This window comes from Rhopalosiphum maidis, chromosome 3 (assembly GCF_003676215.2).
Source record: "Rhopalosiphum maidis isolate BTI-1 chromosome 3, ASM367621v3, whole genome shotgun sequence".
Taxonomy (NCBI): Eukaryota; Metazoa; Arthropoda; class Insecta; order Hemiptera; family Aphididae; genus Rhopalosiphum; species Rhopalosiphum maidis.
Genome location: NC_040879.1, coordinates 47,936,633 through 47,958,324, shown reverse-complemented (window position 1 = coordinate 47,958,324; position 21,692 = coordinate 47,936,633). Strand labels below are relative to the sequence as shown.

The 21,692-nt window shown below is 28.8% G+C and overlaps 1 long non-coding RNA gene across 13 annotated transcripts in view; it reads left to right on the top strand.

The window, feature by feature from the left end:
* The window catches only part of LOC113559251, a 34,125-nt gene extending 12,955 nt beyond the window's left edge, over nt 1–21,170 (top strand). For 3 of the 13 annotated variants that reach the window (XR_003625239.1, XR_003625231.1, XR_003625235.1), the window contains 8 exons: nt 976–1,115; nt 1,180–1,301; nt 2,547–2,668; nt 14,348–14,487; nt 14,552–14,673; nt 15,921–16,042; nt 17,359–17,491; nt 20,749–21,170. This is a non-coding gene — a long non-coding RNA (uncharacterized LOC113559251). Of the gene's footprint in view, nt 1–334; nt 458–975; nt 1,116–1,179; nt 1,302–1,701; nt 1,825–2,342; nt 2,483–2,546; nt 2,669–3,985; nt 4,119–7,378; nt 8,284–10,135; nt 11,917–13,706; nt 13,830–14,347; nt 14,488–14,551; nt 14,674–15,075; nt 15,199–15,716; nt 15,857–15,920; nt 16,043–17,358; nt 17,492–20,748 lie in introns of those variants that run through there. The other 10 variants (XR_003405908.1, XR_003625233.1, XR_003405909.1 and 7 more) reach the window with 10 other exon arrangements.
* Nucleotides 21,171–21,692: the final 522 nt, after the last annotated feature.

Sequence of the window (21,692 nt, the reverse complement as noted above, 5' to 3'; positions counted from 1 at the left end):
GCAGTACAGGAGATGATTTACATGAAAGTGATTCTAATTCTCCATTATGAGTTTCCATATGAATCATTTAAGTTGATGTATTAAATGCACTATAAAACAAGGTATTATATGAGAAATTTTACTAAAACAACAAATTCGTTTATTTTTCGTACTCAAAAGTAGCAATTTTCATTTATTGTACAAATATATTCTTTATTTACATTTATTTTACATTAAAATTTAACAAAACACACTGTTAGATTTGTACTGTCTTTTAATGCTAATCATTATTATTATAATTTCTCCAACCATCATACATATTCAATTTAACTGACTGATTTTTTATGGCCGGCAGTAGTCCAGATCACTCAAAGGATGCTGAGACATGAATTGGCATTCATTATTCTGTTGAAACTACCAACATCATACGTTGAAAATGAACTAGAAGTTACTGATAAAGATAATGGTTTTATGCAATGTACGTGTAATGGTTATTGAATGTAATTGATAGTAAACTAATAGTGTTTTAACAAAAAGATTTGTTAATCATCTGAATAAAATAATAGCAAACACTTTTAGCTTGTGACATTCATTCTTAAAATCGGCCTTAGCTAAAAAAATCTTTTTAATTTTACTACGTCTATTCCATTATTATTGTTCTACGAAACCATAAAGCAATGTAATGTTATTTAAATCATATCGTTTCAATAGATGTTTTATGGTATTTTTATTCAATTGTAATTCGATATTATCATGTTCAAATCAGAATTATATTTAAAGAATAGTAACATCATACTCTACTGAAATGCAGCAATTTCAAGTTTTTGTACAGGTGTACTCCTTAGTAACAATTATTTGATATTTTCAAATTCTACAAAACATTTTGGTAGATATTTATTATCTTTTATGGCTTATCATAGTTATAGTTTCTTATCATCTGTTATATGTTTATATATCATATCTTTTTGCACTAGAACATTCATAATTGTTTTTAAGATTCAACTGTAAACTGCTTTCAAATATTTTGGAATAAGAATGAAGATTGTCTGTTAGTTTTTATTTGGTGTTTCCAATTTGGATTTATTCAGTGTTGTCCACGTATAAGTCGTATTATAAATGTTTTGGTTCTGTTAATGGTGTGTAGTAGTGACATTTTATCATGCAACCATTACACATATTTAACTGACTTATTTTTTTTAGATGGCAGTACAGGAGATAACTCGGATGATTCCGAGACATCAATTGGTATTCATACTACTGTTGAAAGTATCGACCTCGTACTTCGGAAATCAACTTGAAGATACTAAAAATAATAACGGATCGTAAGTGTAATGTGTACAGAATGTAATTGAAAGTAAATTAATAGTAGTGTAACCAAAAGTTAATGCCTAAAAACCAAGAACAGTAGATCATGAAAGTGATTCTAATTCTCCATTATTAATTTTCATATGAATCATTTAAGTTGATGTATTAAATGCACTATAAAACAAGGTATTATATGAGAAATTTTACTAAAACAACAAATTCGTTTATTTTTCGTACTCAAAAGTAGCAATTTTCATTTATTGTACAAATATATTCTTTATTTACATTTATTTTACATTAAAATTTAACAAAACACACTGTTAGATTTGTACTGTCTTTTAATGCTAATCATTATTATTATAATCTCCAACCATCATACATATTCAATTTAACTGACTGATTTTTTATGGCCGGCAGTAGTCCAGATCACTCAAAGGATGCTGAGACATGAATTGGCATTCATTTTTCTGTTGAAACTACCAACATCATACGTTGAAAATGAACTAGAAGTTACTGATAAAGATAATGGTTTTATGCAATGTACGTGTAATGGTTATTGAATGTAATTGATAGTAAACTAATAGTGTTTTAACAAAAAGATTTGTTAATCATCTGAATAAAATAATAGCAAACACTTTTAGCTTGTGACATTCATTCTTAAAATCGGCCTTAGCTAAAAAAATCTTTTTAATTTTACTACGTCTATTCCATTATTATTGTTCTACGAAACCATAAAGCAATGTAATGTTATTTAAATCATATCGTTTCAATAGATGTTTTATGGTATTTTTATTCAATTGTAATTCGATATTATCATGTTCAAATCAGAATTATATTTAAAGAATAGTAACATCATACTCTACTGAAATGCAGCAATTTCAAGTTTTTGTACAGGTGTACTCCTTAGTAACAATTATTTGATATTTTCAAATTCTACAAAACATTTTGGTAGATATTTATTATCTTTTATGGCTTATCATAGTTATAGTTTCTTATCATCTGTTATATGTTTATATATCATATCTTTTTGCACTAGAACATTCATAATTGTTTTTAAGATTCAACTGTAAACTGCTTTCAAATATTTTGGAATAAGAATGAAGATTGTCTGTTAGTTTTTATTTGGTGTTTCCAATTTGGATTTATTCAGTGTTGTCCACGTATAAGTCGTATTATAAATGTTTTGGTTCTGTTAATGGTGTGTAGTAGTGACATTTTATCATGCAACCATTACACATATTTAACTGACTTATTTTTTTTAGATGGCAGTACAGGAGATAACTCGGATGATTCCGAGACATCAATTGGTATTCATACTACTGTTGAAAGTATCGACCTCGTACTTCGGAAATCAACTTGAAGATACTAAAAATAATAACGGATCGTAAGTGTAATGTGTACAGAATGTAATTGAAAGTAAATTAATAGTAGTGTAACCAAAAGTTAATGCCTAAAAACCAAGAACAGTAGATCATGAAAGTGATTCTAATTCTCCATTATTATTTTCCATATGAATCATTTTACTTGATATTTTAAATGCACTATATGCTATATTGAAACAGCAATTTTAAGTTATTGCACAAGTGTTTTCTTTATTTACACTTATTTTACATTCAAATCAAATAAAGCATTCTAGTAGATATTTATTATCTTTTATCACTTATCAAATTATTATTTATTATTATCTGTTATATATTTATATTTCATGTTTTTCAGTTTTACATTGGTATTTGCATTTATGTTTCAACTCTAAAATGTTTTCAAGTATCTTGTAATAAGAATCGCAAGTTTTATGCAATGAACGTGTAATAGTTATTCTGTGGTCTTGGTGCCAGTTGTTCCGTGTCCGATTCATAGACCTTATACTATACTATATAGTCTATGCTTTTATTAAACTCAGATTACCCTTATTAACTGATTTTACCCGGGCTAATTCCAAGATCTATAACGATTCTTTACAGACCTTGTGCTAGGTCGGCCGATTAAACTGTGATTAACTTTTATTGTTTGTCTTGGGGGGGGGGGGCAATGGTCTGAAAAATGATAAGAGAGAGAAACTTGATAAGACTCCGAAAGCAAGAAGGTATTGCCAACTGTCAGACAAATAAATCCTTATATAAAATTATATTTTTTCCACATTAATATTAGTGATATTAGTCATGATTAAATGGTTTTTATTTACATTTATTCACAACAGCTATTGTGAAAAAGCTGTTCTTGCTATTTTGTATTGTTATTTTAATTCGAGTAATTATCGATGTTATTATGGACATTCTGACATACGGTAAAGTCTTCACATTTTTCTGACAATTGCAGTTGTCCCGATATTCGAATGTTACCACTAACCATGGTTATTATCTTAGTTTGTGATAGATACCATTAAAATGTTCCACGTCACGATGATATGGCACTTTCATGATGAGGCTTGGAATTTTAAGGTTGACATGGCACTATAACGAGAGAAGCTATTAAGTTATTCCTAACTTTGGCGATTTCGCGTTAAGAGCAATGAGGTAACCGTCTGTAGGTAAGGCTGACTACTCTCGCCGTCCGTTGACGGTTTCCTCGTTGCTCAAAACACGAAATCGCCAATAGTTACGCGGTATCTAAATATTTTTGATTTTGTACTGTTGTCTATTTAATTATTTATTTATTTATCGTGAATGTGTACAATTAATTCATAAACATGAAACGTATGTAGAAATCTGTGATCGCAAAAAAAGCAGAAACAAATGTGAAAATCAATATTATACATCTAATCATCACCATATCACAATGTTTGTCTACACTGGAACAAGTGGGACGTGTTATGATCACTGAAAATAGTTCGAACAGTAAGTTTCAATTATAAATAATAATATGTTGATTAAGACTTTTTGGGTTCTATTTTAGATATTGTTTATGCAATATGCGTTGAATTAGAATTTCTCGTTTTATATTAAATTTTAGACTATAATTCTCCAGTCATCCAAGCTTTGGAGTTTGATTCATATGTTGCTGGTAGACAGTCGATATTTTTGATATTTTTGAAATACCATGGAGTACGGGATTTTGCAATTACAATCAGTTTCATTTTTTTTCTACTTATAATTGCTGTAACTAAGACGGTGAGACGTTATTTAGATATTTTACCACCTGAACATCTTTCTCTTTTAAATTTAAATGTTCTGTTTGGAAGAATTTTGAAAAAAAGCCCAGTCTCAGCTGCATTATAAATTTGAACATTGGTGTATCCTTCCCATACTTTTGGCCATACTTTTTCAAGCCAATTTTGTGTTATATTAGGGTTGACCGAATTGGATTCTTCACTTATTGTAGAAAACAGAATATTATGTTTTGATCTAAATCTTTGAATCTAACCAGTGGAAGAATTAAAATTATGCTTACCAAGGCCTTCAGCTAATTCATTGGCTTTCTGTTAAAGAATTGGTCCATCTATTGGAATGCGTAAATTTCTTTGATTTTTAAACCATCGTAGTAAAACCGTATCTAAATCCATTTGCGTACAATTTCAAAGTTTTTTAACTGATAATTTTTCGTTTTGAAACATTTGTTCTATTTTGTCTCGAGCCTTCCATATGTTAGAAATTGTTGAGTGACCTACACCTAATTCATTAGCTACGTCGAAATTTTTTTCACCCTTTTTTAAACAAAAAATTACATTTGCTTTTTCTTCAATTGTAAATGGCTTTTGTTTACTTATTTTTCAAAGATTGAACACTCAAACACAATTTACAGTTTATTGCACGACGATTACGATCAAGTACACAAATATCGGAACACTGACGATAAATTTACAAAAAACCGATGAAATTAGCTTCATCGGTTGTTATAAGACCTTTGATAAAACTAATAAAGTCATTATAGATAAAACCTTTTTCCGATAAAATCAAAAATAACCGTCATAACATCCGTATAGTCACTATACAGACGTCATTATAATCGATACAAATTAGTACATACAATATAGGAGTTTTTCCGGGACTTGCAATCTAAGGTCATAACAACGGGTTTCTACTGTACTTCCATATGACGTTGGCCAGTAAACTTTCCCTGGGGTATATTGTATTTTAAAATTTAGATAAATATTGTGATCCAACTATAATATGATTGCTAATCAAAAACAGATTTTTGATGCCACAAATATTAAGTGTGAATACACTGTATCCTGGTAGTACACAGTACACACGATAGTCACATTTGAAACAATTGCAATATACTACCTATAGTTTAAGAATTAAGCAGATACAGTCAATGTTTCTATCTTCTGGATATTAGTTAATTTTAAAATATAATTAATATTGTATAATTTACATTTTGAGATATTTATTTTTTATTACTTTATAAAAAATATATATACATAAAAAAAGAAAATTGTATTGGATTTAAATGAAGGATGGTATATAACATTATATAAAGGTGATTCAGGGTATGGCCTTAGAACATGGCTATTAATACCATTCCAAAATCCGGTAAATGAAGAAGAAGAACTATATAATTCCAAACAAATGCGGGATAGGAGTTTAATAGAAAGTTGTAATGGATTATTAAAGATGAGATTTAAGTATGCCCAAGAACGTGATCAATGTAAATATCGATTTAAACAACAGAAGAAGAGTAAGAGCAAGTGTTGTACAACATTTTCAACATTAACTAAAATTAAATAATCGTTAGTTAATAATAAATAACTATTAATTAATAATATATATTTATTTTATTATTTATAATTTAATATTATTAATAAGTTAGTCATAAACAATAAATATTTATATAAAGGAATAAGTAGGAATTATTATTTTAAAGGAAGAATCAAATTTTAAGTATAAAAACAATTTGATGTCTATACTTATAATAGGAACGAAAAAGATTTAATAAAAATAAAAAATAAGAATGATATAAAATAAAAGTTAAAAAATGTGTAGGTATAAAAACAACATTAAACCAAGTTATAGTATAGGAAAAAGAGTAAAGTTTAAAAACAATGATGAATTACAGGAACTTCATTACCATTATGTTAGAAGAAAGAATCAATTAAAAGATTAATTCAATTTAGTAAAAATTAGTATTGGTATATGAATTGGAAATAAATAAATATGAAATTATTATTACTCTTCATTATTGTGGTTAGCAAGAGGGCAATCTGTAAAAGATTTCAAAGAAGTATTTTGTTCAGCTAAAAGAGTTAGTTTTTGGTCCCAATATTTTTGTTTTGCCAACAATTTACATTATACCAAGTCTGCCAATCTGTCACCAATTAAATTACCTTCATCCAATCGAGCTGCATATAATGTACGTTTATTGGTATTACAGTTAAGTTTTTTTCGAACAATTGCTTAAGGAATTAAAAATAATTTAAATATACTAATTACTTAACTAACTGACATTTCACAAAATTGTCTAGTATTATATTATACCAATGATACTTAACAATTGAAAAAAAAAATTGTACAAACACATAAGTACTTTCAGGAAAAATTATATAGTTTATAATACTTACAAGATTGTTGACCATAAATTTTGGAATTGATTGTTGGATTAGGTTTAGGAAACATTGTAAAGGAAAAAATTGGATTTTTATTATATTTTTAAAATTGGTAGGTATTAGTATTATACATCATGTAAATTTTTAATTTTACTATTATTGGTAGTATTATACGGGAGTTTCAGTTGGTAAAAACAGGAAGGAAAAAGATTAAGACTCGACAGAGTTTTATTTAGTAAATCATCTACATTTTCATAAGTCTCTAAATTATCTAAAAGTATCTAATACCACTAGTTATGCAGCTGAGTACTACTATGTACCAGGTTCAATTGAAAATTTCGCAATGGATTCAGCTGATAATGTATGACCTGATATTGAAACGGGCTTAATTAATTTGTGTGCGTTTTCTTCAACACCATTAAAAACAAATGATGTGGGTGGTCCTCCACCAATTCCCCTACGCGAAAATACTGACATTTCAGCAGCTTTGCTTTTAGTTGAAGCTTTAGTGTCTTCCCATGTCTAGCAATTGAAATACATTTTTTTTTATACGACATTTTTATAAGCTTATATTATTTTAACGCTGATTTAACCTGTTTGTGTTATTTTCAGGTTCGTTCGAGTCCAGTGTATTGGGATTGCCAACAGTCTCGACTCCTCCGATTGTATCCAGACACTCGAAGTTTGGTACACAAAGTAGATAAATAGTTGAAACAATATGGTAAACAACGAATTAGCCGCAAGAAACAACAACTTGCTACAAGTGGAGTTTCTAGAAGGAGATGGTCGATCGGACAGGGGGTCTTATGCACCAGGCGCCAACGTACAGATATCGCTGGTCCAACGGATCGACCACAATGGTTTTTGCAGATACTTTGACGTACGTATACGACGATCGGTAGTCCCTCTACGATTATCATCACTCTCAATCCAACTACGACCATCATCACTGCCATCATTTTACTATCAACTACAACGAAGGCCATGACGGCTATGTCGCTGATAAAGTCATTAAGAACGAAATGAACCACCACAATCATCATCACCAGCCAGTTAATACCACCACAGTCACCAATACCAAACATTCTGAGCGTCTATCAAGGCGCAAAAACGGGTGCGACTAAAATTATCAAGACAAAAGCTGCCACGATCTGTTTATTAAATCTTCGTAGCCGAGAGTCGTATCGGAACCCATCGTATTCAAGCAATGACTATTATAATTATAAGATATATAATTATCATACGTACAATTGGAAACGCCGGCAACAGAAGATTCTACATGTGACTAAAAATAGCATACGACGCACCATTTAAGAACAATTCCTGAATACAGACGATGAAAACGGGATAGCAAAACGATGCCGATTTATTTGGAGATCATGGACAACACCATTGTCCTAAACCGGGTGGAAGAGATCCAGATATTTGTAGATATAGGAACTAGTTATCTACTTTTCACGTGGTGAATATAATTACGATGAAGATAACGACAACTTTCAACCACGGAAATATGTTGTGTAAGTGAGGTTCCTACATATATCTAAGTATCCTTAGTTGTTGTTGTGCTACGCATGACCTGTAATATAACATAGGTTACACTTACACATGATATTTTTAGATAAAATTTTAGGTAAACTGCGGCAAAAAAATAATTAACAGTATAGAATCTGCGACAAAACCGATAATATTCATTATACACACTACATCAATATATTTTATATATTATATAATATTTATTCAATTTGAATAAAACTATTTTTCAAAAGAATCGAAAATTATTTATCTGTTGACTTTTTGTAATTGGAATTGGAATATAAACTACAATAGACTTGAATTCTTCGCCATTTGTTATTATTTTTAATTTTCCATACACATGGTTTAATTTTAGATTCTGAACGGAGTGATGCATGTATTGATTTTACAAATATGTTTGTTTTTTTTTTTTGTGTCTGTCATCACGTTTTGGAGTAGTAATAATGCTTCGACTTTTGACTTCAGCCCCTCTTTGAAAAGAAAAATTCATCTTGTTGGTACTTTGGGGGGTCAAAAGTAAAAAATGTACAGTAGTTTTCAAAAGCGTCGGGAAAAACCCTGAAAAATTAATGGAAAAACAGGAATTTTTACACTTAACCACTTTTTGACAAAATCTATTTTTTGATTTTGCCGTAACTTATAAACTAACCATTGTAAACATTTGAAATTTTCAACAAATATTTATATTAGCGTTATCTATTTACGATTAAATTTTCAAAATATTTTGACCTTTTTCAAGCTACTTATAGACAATTGAAATTTTCTACTTTTCTAAGTTTTTTTCTCGAAATGCCGATAAAAAAAATTTGGCTATCCAAAAAATGTTTAAAATGTAATTCAAGGTTTATTATAAGTTTTACTTATCGCAGTAAAAAAAAAAAAAAAAAATCAAAAATGGTTAGTCACAATTTTTGTTTATAGGCATTTAAAGTGTTCAAATGTTTACGAAATATATCAAAATTGCGTAAATTTGCAAGGAATTTTAAAGTTGAAAATTCATAAAATTGTTGTGATTTATACCTAAGGTTAAAAAACCCAATACAACATTATCCATAAGTTTTCCTTCCTTCAAGTAACTGTAAAAAAAAAAATTCCATTGTCAACATAGAAAAAATGTTATGAGCGTATGAAATGAAAATTTTTTCGAAATCATGTAAAGTAATGATGTATTAAAATTTAAATAAAGGTAATAATACAATATATCTTACTAGTTATCATTGACTGACAAATCAACTCCGTTCAAAATCGTTTTTCGTACACAATGATACCTGTCATTGCATTCAAATTTAACACATCCATTGTAGAGACCAGTGACCTACTCTCCATCACTACTATAGAGCAGAGCGATACCCACTTGCCCATTTTTTTTTTTTATTTAAAACGATAAAAAATATTTATGTATTAAATATTATAAATTATAAAACTATATTATATTTATGATATGAAAATCTAATTTAAATTTCCTCTTTAACTTTTCTACTTATAGCAAAATACCAATTCATATTATGAATCTTTTTATTCTGTTTTGTGGTATTAAAAGAAATATGAAATTAAATTTCAAGTTATAAACATTTTTTTATATGGTAAAAATAATAGTTATTATCTAATGATTAAATATTGTCACACGTAATCTCTGGACCTGCACGAGACTGGTACACATCCACAAGCTACAATTATTTGTCTTACCACACACTCCTATTTTCCATACATCTTCGATAATTTATTTGTATACTATAAACTTACAAAAATATAGAATGAAAAAATGAATGTTATTCGACTGACAATTCAAACAGTAATAACTGTATGATTAATTTAATATTATGTTTTATTTTGCAGATACAATGTTTGAATAGAACGATGAGGAAATTCGCATATTTACATCAAAACGGTATGCTCTCTACCAATTGATAGAATCAAACATGTATCAGAAGAAGACTAAATATATTATGATGCGCCTAAACTATTTTTATTTTGTATTCTTGTCAATTATTTACAAATCGCAAAACTTTTTCTATTTCACATTTTTAAATAGCAGATATAAATTTTAAAGGCCTCAAGTAATTAATAATGAATGTTAAAAGTATTAATAGTTCGTTTCAATATTTAGTCTTAATTTTAAAACATAGAGTTTATCTTAATCGTTATAATCATCACCGCATGAAAAGTATATAACTAGTTCCTATATCTACAAATGTCTGGATCTCTTCCCTCTGGTATAGGACAATGCTATTATCCATAATCTCCAAATGAATCGGCATCGTTTTACCATCCACTTTTCATCATCTGTAATCAGGACTTTTTCTTAAATGGTGCTTCGTATGCTATTTTTAGTCACATCTAGAATTTTCCGTTGGCCGACGTTTTCAATTGTACGTATGATAATTATATATACTATAATTATAACAGTCATTGCTTGAATACGACGGGTTCCGGTACGGCTCTCGGCTACGAAGATTTAAAAAACAGATCGTGGCAGCTTTTGTCTTGATAATTTTAGTCGCATCCGTTTTTGCGCCTTGAATAGACGCTTAGTCTGCTTAATATATCGTATAATGCCGAATGATGAGTTCTAAGCCAAAAGGTGTGGTTATAATCCGGTGGAACTCCGAGCGGTGTGTAGTTTATTGGTATGATAACGGCGATCAGTGGCGGTACTTTTCTCTAGTAAAGAATTCATTTGGTTGATGTTATAGATTAGGTGGGTGGTAGTGGTATTGGTGTCTGTGGTGGTGATGAATAGGCAGTGAAGATGATTGTGGTGGTTCATTTCGTTCTTAATGTCTTTGTCTGTATCATATCCATCATGGTTTTGTTGTAGTTGGATTGACGATGTAGGAATAGTGGTAGTAGAAACGATGGTGGTGGTGATGGTCGTAGTTGAATTGACAGTGATAATAATTGTAAAGGGACTGCTGATCGTCGTATACGTACGTCAAAATATCTGTAAAAACCATTTGATAAATCCGGCGGACCAACGGTGTCTGATGTATGTTGGCGCCTGATGCATAAAACCCCCAATCCGATCGACCGTCTCCTTCTAGAAATTCCACTTCTAACAAGTTATTGTTTCTTTCGGCTAATTCGTAGTTTACCATATTTGTTTCAACTATTTATTTACTTCGTGTACAAAACCTCGCGCGTCAGGATACAATAGTCGAAGTATAATGAAATTATACATAATTGTGACACGAACCCCACGTTTTTTGTATGTGAAAAACCCACTACAATTACTGTAATAAATAGTCTTTCACGCGAAAAATTAAAAGTTCTGGAAAGTTATACTTTAAGTCTGGGTGTATTGCTTACACCTCGAAAGTTATACTAAAACCTGAACAAATATTAAATCAGACATATTTCTCATTTCCAGTAGACATCTCTTATGAATGATTCATACTGTAATGTTTTCAACTTTTCAAATCAGCTCTATCTCAAACCTATTTACTTCGATGAAATAAAAAATATAAATTTAATAAAGTAACGTTCAATAAAGTAAATAAATAATTAGGGTAATTCGACCAACAAGATATGTTATTAAACTCACTTACTGTAGATAAAACGTATGATTATATATAAGCTACAGAAAACATTAATTTAAATTAAAATCCTACAAATTCTAAAAATTAAATTTACTAAAGGTTCTTTTGGTTCTTAGTATGTATTTATATATTTTTTTAAATTATGTATTATTATTTTATATTATATATTTTATAATTGTCAAATATAACATTCACAACATTTATATTAATTTTTCGAAAGTCAATAATTAGTATGTATTTATTTTGTTTAGCTTACATTTTTCTTCACTTATATATTATTGTATAATTATATCTTATTTTATAACATATACATATTAATAATAACATTATTCAAATAATCGAATGTATAATTATATTGAAATTAATCACCTTTATAAATTTAATTTTATTTGTATAGTTGTACACTAATTATTTAATGAGATAATTGTTAATTTTTATATTTTTAGCACAATAAATAATATATATTATATAGATAAATATGTTTAAAGCTCTTGAAGAGGTTGTTATTGATGTTTTATATATAATTTACAGGACTCGATTTTCGATATTTAATTTTCAAAGTCCATAAAATCAATATTATTTACAAATCAATAATTTGTATAATAAATTAAAATATCAAAAATCTAGTCCTATACGTAAAAAGATTTAACTTCTCTTTAACTATTATACGTGGTTTTATGTTCTAAAACCAGCCAATCAGCTGTGTTACCTAACATGATTCAGAGACACGGCCATCGGCCAATTCGTAGCATAGTATTAGTATATATTAGATATATTAGTAGCATTTACGTATTATAAGTATAAGGTTTTAAAATATAATATTATATAAGTTCAAAACACGAACAGAATATTTTATCATAACATTTTAAGTGCATATTTTTTGTTTTTTTTTTTTAAATAAATTATTATGTGTTTTGAGGTTTTTAAGTATACTACAAGTCTTCAGCCCTATTTACAAGTATTAATAGTTAACTTACTTCTAATTTTATTAGTTATGGTCCTAGTTAAACAGATGTTTGTCTTATGACATTACAACTAATTCAACAAATGTTTTCTGAACCTATTTCTTTAACATTGAAAACTTGATTACTTTCAAACAATTTCCTTCCCTTTAAATTTGACGTTTTCCGAAAATACGCCATTATTAATATTTTTAAATCCTGAATAAATTATTATGGCACTGTTCATATTTAAAAGTTATTGTGTTGTTTAATTATATTAAAAATAATTGATAGTTAATTACGTTCAAACACAAATAATAAGCAATAGCAATAAAAATAGCATAAACAACAAGTAATAGCTCTTCAAAACTTATATTATATTATGCTTACCCTGTAACACATAAATAATACATAATTATATTGTTTAATGATATTACTTTTTGACTTTTGACTTACTAGTTACTATGTGTCTAGGTCAGTGTTGTCCACAAACAAGTTGTCATATGAAGAATTTCGTTATTATTATGATGTGTAGTAGAGTGACATTTTATCATCCAACCTTTACACATATTTAACTGACTTATTTTTTTTAGATGGCAGTACAGGAGATGATTTACATGAAAGTGATTCTAATTCTCCATTATGAGTTTCCATATGAATCATTTAAGTTGATGTATTAAATGCACTATAAAACAAGGTATTATATGAGAAATTTTACTAAAACAACAAATTCGTTTATTTTTCGTACTCAAAAGTAGCAATTTTCATTTATTGTACAAATATATTCTTTATTTACATTTATTTTACATTAAAATTTAACAAAACACACTGTTAGATTTGTACTGTCTTTTAATGCTAATCATTATTATTATAATTTCTCCAACCATCATACATATTCAATTTAACTGACTGATTTTTTATGGCCGGCAGTAGTCCAGATCACTCAAAGGATGCTGAGACATGAATTGGCATTCATTATTCTGTTGAAACTACCAACATCATACGTTGAAAATGAACTAGAAGTTACTGATAAAGATAATGGTTTTATGCAATGTACGTGTAATGGTTATTGAATGTAATTGATAGTAAACTAATAGTGTTTTAACAAAAAGATTTGTTAATCATCTGAATAAAATAATAGCAAACACTTTTAGCTTGTGACATTCATTCTTAAAATCGGCCTTAGCTAAAAAAATCTTTTTAATTTTACTACGTCTATTCCATTATTATTGTTCTACGAAACCATAAAGCAATGTAATGTTATTTAAATCATATCGTTTCAATAGATGTTTTATGGTATTTTTATTCAATTGTAATTCGATATTATCATGTTCAAATCAGAATTATATTTAAAGAATAGTAACATCATACTCTACTGAAATGCAGCAATTTCAAGTTTTTGTACAGGTGTACTCCTTAGTAACAATTATTTGATATTTTCAAATTCTACAAAACATTTTGGTAGATATTTATTATCTTTTATGGCTTATCATAGTTATAGTTTCTTATCATCTGTTATATGTTTATATATCATATCTTTTTGCACTAGAACATTCATAATTGTTTTTAAGATTCAACTGTAAACTGCTTTCAAATATTTTGGAATAAGAATGAAGATTGTCTGTTAGTTTTTATTTGGTGTTTCCAATTTGGATTTATTCAGTGTTGTCCACGTATAAGTCGTATTATAAATGTTTTGGTTCTGTTAATGGTGTGTAGTAGTGACATTTTATCATGCAACCATTACACATATTTAACTGACTTATTTTTTTTAGATGGCAGTACAGGAGATAACTCGGATGATTCCGAGACATCAATTGGTATTCATACTACTGTTGAAAGTATCGACCTCGTACTTCGGAAATCAACTTGAAGATACTAAAAATAATAACGGATCGTAAATGTAATGTGTATAGAATGTAATTGAAAGTAAATTAATAGTAGTATAACAAAAAGTTAATGCCTAAAAACCAAGAACAGTAGATCATGAAAGTGATTCTAATTCTCCATTATTAATTTTCATATGAATCATTTAAGTTGATGTATTAAATGCACTATAAAACAAGGTATTATATGAGAAATTTTACTAAAACAACAAATTCGTTTATTTTTCGTACTCAAAAGTAGCAATTTTCATTTATTGTACAAATATATTCTTTATTTACATTTATTTTACATTAAAATTTAACAAAACACACTGTTAGATTTGTACTGTCTTTTAATGCTAATCATTATTATTATAATTTCTCCAACCATCATACATATTCAATTTAACTGACTGATTTTTTATGGCCGGCAGTAGTCCAGATCACTCAAAGGATGCTGAGACATGAATTGGCATTCATTTTTCTGTTGAAACTACCAACATCATACGTTGAAAATGAACTAGAAGTTACTGATAAAGATAATGGTTTTATGCAATGTACGTGTAATGGTTATTGAATGTAATTGATAGTAAACTAATAGTGTTTTAACAAAAAGATTTGTTAATCATCTGAATAAAATAATAGCAAACACTTTTAGCTTGTGACATTCATTCTTAAAATCGGCCTTAGCTAAAAAAATCTTTTTAATTTTACTACGTCTATTCCATTATTATTGTTCTACGAAACCATAAAGCAATGTAATGTTATTTAAATCATATCGTTTCAATAGATGTTTTATGGTATTTTTATTCAATTGTAATTCGATATTATCATGTTCAAATCAGAATTATATTTAAAGAATAGTAACATCATACTCTACTGAAATGCAGCAATTTCAAGTTTTTGTACAGGTGTACTCCTTAGTAACAATTATTTGATATTTTCAAATTCTACAAAACATTTTGGTAGATATTTATTATCTTTTATGGCTTATCATAGTTATAGTTTCTTATCATCTGTTATATGTTTATATATCATATCTTTTTGCACTAGAACATTCATAATTGTTTTTAAGATTCAACTGTAAACTGCTTTCAAATATTTTGGAATAAGAATGAAGATTGTCTGTTAGTTTTTATTTGGTGTTTCCAATTTGGATTTATTCAGTGTTGTCCACGTATAAGTCGTATTATAAATGTTTTGGTTCTGTTAATGGTGTGTAGTAGTGACATTTTATCATGCAACCATTACACATATTTAACTGACTTATTTTTTTTAGATGGCAGTACAGGAGATAACTCGGATGATTCCGAGACATCAATTGGTATTCATACTACTGTTGAAAGTATCGACCTCGTACTTCGGAAATCAACTTGAAGATACTAAAAATAATAACGGATCGTAAGTGTAATGTGTACAGAATGTAATTGAAAGTAAATTAATAGTAGTGTAACCAAAAGTTAATGCCTAAAAACCAAGAACAGTAGATCATGAAAGTGATTCTAATTCTCCATTATTATTTTCCATATGAATCATTTTACTTGATATTTTAAATGCACTATATGCTATATTGAAACAGCAATTTTAAGTTATTGCACAAGTGTTTTCTTTATTTACACTTATTTTACATTCAAATCAAATAAAGCATTCTAGTAGATATTTATTATCTTTTATCACTTATCAAATTATTATTTATTATTATCTGTTATATATTTATATTTCATGTTTTTCAGTTTTACATTGGTATTTGCATTTATGTTTCAACTCTAAAATGTTTTCAAGTATCTTGTAATAAGAATCGCAAGTTTTATGCAATGAACGTGTAATAGTTATTCTGTGGTCTTGGTGCCAGTTGTTCCGTGTCCGATTCATAGACCTTATACTATACTATATAGTCTATGCTTTTATTAAACTCAGATTACCCTTATTAACTGATTTTACCCGGGCTAATTCCAAGATCTATAACGATTCTTTACAGACCTTGTGCTAGGTCGGCCGATTAAACTGTGATTAACTTTTATTGTTTGTCTTGGGGGGGGGGGCAATGGTCTGAAAAATGATAAGAGAGAGAAACTTGATAAGACTCCGAAAGCAAGAAGGTATTGCCAACTGTCAGACAAATAAATCCTTATATAAAATTATATTTTTTCCACATTAATATTAGTGATATTAGTCATGATTAAATGGTTTTTATTTACATTTATTCACAACAGCTATTGTGAAAAAGCTGTTCTTGCTATTTTGTATTGTTATTTTAATTCGAGTAATTATCGATGTTATTATGGACATTCTGACATACGGTAAAGTCTTCACATTTTTCTGACAATTGCAGTTGTCCCGATATTCGAATGTTACCACTAACCATGGTTATTATCTTAGTTTGTGATAGATACCATTAAAATGTTCCACGTCACGATGATATGGCACTTTCATGATGAGGCTTGGAATTTTAAGGTTGACATGGCACTATAACGAGAGAAGCTATTAAGTTATTCCTAACTTTGGCGATTTCGCGTTAAGAGCAATGAGGTAACCGTCTGTAGGTAAGGCTGACTACTCTCGCCGTCCGTTGACGGTTTCCTCGTTGCTCAAAACACGAAATCGCCAATAGTTACGCGGTATCTAAATATTTTTGATTTTGTACTGTTGTCTATTTAATTATTTATTTATTTATCGTGAATGTGTACAATTAATTCATAAACATGAAACGTATGTAGAAATCTGTGATCGCAAAAAAAGCAGAAACAAATGTGAAAATCAATATTATACATCTAATCATCACCATATCACAATGTTTGTCTACACTGGAACAAGTGGGACGTGTTATGATCACTGAAAATAGTTCGAACAGTAAGTTTCAATTATAAATAATAATATGTTGATTAAGACTTTTTGGGTTCTATTTTAGATATTGTTTATGCAATATGCGTTGAATTAGAATTTCTCGTTTTATATTAAATTTTAGACTATAATTCTCCAGTCATCCAAGCTTTGGAGTTTGATTCATATGTTGCTGGTAGACAGTCGATATTTTTGATATTTTTGAAATACCATGGAGTACGGGATTTTGCAATTACAATCAGTTTCATTTTTTTTCTACTTATAATTGCTGTAACTAAGACGGTGAGACGTTATTTAGATATTTTACCACCTGAACATCTTTCTCTTTTAAATTTAAATGTTCTGTTTGGAAGAATTTTGAAAAAAAGCCCAGTCTCAGCTGCATTATAAATTTGAACATTGGTGTATCCTTCCCATACTTTTGGCCATACTTTTTCAAGCCAATTTTGTGTTATATTAGGGTTGACCGAATTGGATTCTTCACTTATTGTAGAAAACAGAATATTATGTTTTGATCTAAATCTTTGAATCTAACCAGTGGAAGAATTAAAATTATGCTTACCAAGGCCTTCAGCTAATTCATTGGCTTTCTGTTAAAGAATTGGTCCATCTATTGGAATGCGTAAATTTCTTTGATTTTTAAACCATCGTAGTAAAACCGTATCTAAATCCATTTGCGTACAATTTCAAAGTTTTTTAACTGATAATTTTTCGTTTTGAAACATTTGTTCTATTTTGTCTCGAGCCTTCCATATGTTAGAAATTGTTGAGTGACCTACACCTAATTCATTAGCTACGTCGAAATTTTTTTCACCCTTTTTTAAACAAAAAATTACATTTGCTTTTTCTTCAATTGTAAATGGCTTTTGTTTACTTATTTTTCAAAGATTGAACACTCAAACACAATTTACAGTTTATTGCACGACGATTACGATCAAGTACACAAATATCGGAACACTGACGATAAATTTACAAAAAACCGATGAAATTAGCTTCATCGGTTGTTATAAGACCTTTGATAAAACTAATAAAGTCATTATAGATAAAACCTTTTTCCGATAAAATCAAAAATAACCGTCATAACATCCGTATAGTCACTATACAGACGTCATTATAATCGATACAAATTAGTACATACAATATAGGAGTTTTTCCGGGACTTGCAATCTAAGGTCATAACAACGGGTTTCTACTGTACTTCCATATGACGTTGGCCAGTAAACTTTCCCTGGGGTATATTGTATTTTAAAATTTAGATAAATATTGTGATCCAACTATAATATGATTGCTAATCAAAAACAGATTTTTGATGCCACAAATATTAAGTGTGAATACACTGTATCCTGGTAGTACACAGTACACACGATAGTCACATTTGAAACAATTGCAATATACTACCTATAGTTTAAGAATTAAGCAGATACAGTCAATGTTTCTATCTTCTGGATATTAGTTAATTTTAAAATATAATTAATATTGTATAATTTACATTTTGAGATATTTATTTTTTATTACTTTATAAAAAATATATATACATAAAAAAAGAAAATTGTATTGGATTTAAATGAAGGATGGTATATAACATTATATAAAGGTGATTCAGGGTATGGCCTTAGAACATGGCTATTAATACCATTCCAAAATCCGGTAAATGAAGAAGAAGAACTATATAATTCCAAACAAATGCGGGATAGGAGTTTAATAGAAAGTTGTAATGGATTATTAAAGATGAGATTTAAGTATGCCCAAGAACGTGATCAATGTAAATATCGATTTAAACAACAGAAGAAGAGTAAGAGCAAGTGTTGTACAACATTTTCAACATTAACTAAAATTAAATAATCGTTAGTTAATAATAAATAACTATTAATTAATAATATATATTTATTTTATTATTTATAATTTAATATTATTAATAAGTTAGTCATAAACAATAAATATTTATATAAAGGAATAAGTAGGAATTATTATTTTAAAGGAAGAATCAAATTTTAAGTATAAAAACAATTTGATGTCTATACTTATAATAGGAACGAAAAAGATTTAATAAAAATAAAAAATAAGAATGATATAAAATAAAAGTTAAAAAATGTGTAGGTATAAAAACAACATTAAACCAAGTTATAGTATAGGAAAAAGAGTAAAGTTTAAAAACAATGATGAATTACAGGAACTTCATTACCATTATGTTAGAAGAAAGAATCAATTAAAAGATTAATTCAATTTAGTAAAAATTAGTATTGGTATATGAATTGGAAATAAATAAATATGAAATTATTATTACTCTTCATTATTGTGGTTAGCAAGAGGGCAATCTGTAAAAGATTTCAAAGAAGTATTTTGTTCAGCTAAAAGAGTTAGTTTTTGGTCCCAATATTTTTGTTTTGCCAACAATTTACATTATACCAAGTCTGCCAATCTGTCACCAATTAAATTACCTTCATCCAATCGAGCTGCATATAATGTACGTTTATTGGTATTACAGTTAAGTTTTTTCGAACAATTGCTTAAGGAATTAAAAATAATTTAAATATACTAATTACTTAACTAACTGACATTTCACAAAATTGTCTAGTATTATATTATACCAATGATACTTAACAATTGAAAAAAAAAATTGTACAAACACATAAGTACTTTCAGGAAAAATTATATAGTTTATAATACTTACAAGATTGTTGACCATAAATTTTGGAATTGATTGTTGGATTAGGTTTAGGAAACATTGTAAAGGAAAAAATTGGATTTTTATTATATTTTTAAAATTGGTAGGTATTAGTATTATACATCATGTAAATTTTTAATTTTACTATTATTGGTAGTATTATACGGGAGTTTCAGTTGGTAAAAACAGGAAGGAAAAAGATTAAGACTCGACAGAGTTTTATTTAGTAAATCATCTACATTTTCATAAGTCTCTAAATTATCTAAAAGTATCTAATACCACTAGTTATGCAGCTGAGTACTACTATGTACCAGGTTCAATTGAAAATTTCGCAATGGATTCAGCTGATAATGTATGACCTGATATTGAAACGGGCTTAATTAATTTGTGTGCGTTTTCTTCAACACCATTAAAAACAAATGATGTGGGTGGTCCTCCACCAATTCCCCTACGCGAAAATACTGACATTTCAGCAGCTTTGCTTTTAGTTGAAGCTTAGTGTCTTCCCATGTCTAGCAATTGAAATACATTTTTTTTTATACGACATTTTTATAAGCTTATATTATTTTAACGCTGATTTAACCTGTTTGTGTTATTTCAGGTTCGTTCGAGTCCAGTGTATTGGGATTGCCAACAGTCTCGACTCCTCCGATTGTATCCAGACACTCGAAGTTTGGTACACAAAGTAGATAAATAGTTGAAACAATATGGTAAACAACGAATTAGCCGCAAGAAACAACAACTTGCTACAAGTGGAGTTTCTAGAAGGAGATGGTCGATCGGACAGGGGGTCTTATGCACCAGGCGCCAACGTACAGATATCGCTGGTCCAACGGATCGACCACAATGGTTTTTGCAGATACTTTGACGTACGTATACGACGATCGGTAGTCCCTCTACGATTATCATCACTCTCAATCCAACTACGACCATCATCACTGCCATCATTTTACTATCAACTACAACGAAGGCCATGACGGCTATGTCGCTGATAAAGTCATTAAGAACGAAATGAACCACCACAATCATTATCACCAGCCAGTTAATACCACCACAGTCACCAATACCAAACATTCTGAGCGTCTATCAAGGCGCAAAAAACGGGTGCGACTAAAATTATCAAGACAAAAGCTGCCACGATCTGTTTATTAAATCTTCGTAGCCGAGAGTCGTATCGGAACCCATCGTATTCAAGCAATGACTATTATAATTATAAGATATATAATTATCATACGTACAATTGGAACGCCGGCAACAGAAGATTCTACATGTGACTAAAAATAGCATACGACGCACCATTTAAGAACAATTCCTGAATACAGACGATTGAAAACGGGATAGCAAAACGATGCCGATTTATTTGGAGATCATGGACAAACACCATTGTCCTAAACCGGGTGGAAGAGATCCAGATATTTGTAGATATAGGAACTAGTTATCTACTTTTCACGTGGTGAATATAATTACGATGAAGATAACGACAACTTTCAACCACGGAAATATGTTGTGTAAGTGAGGTTCCTACATATATCTAAGTATCCTTAG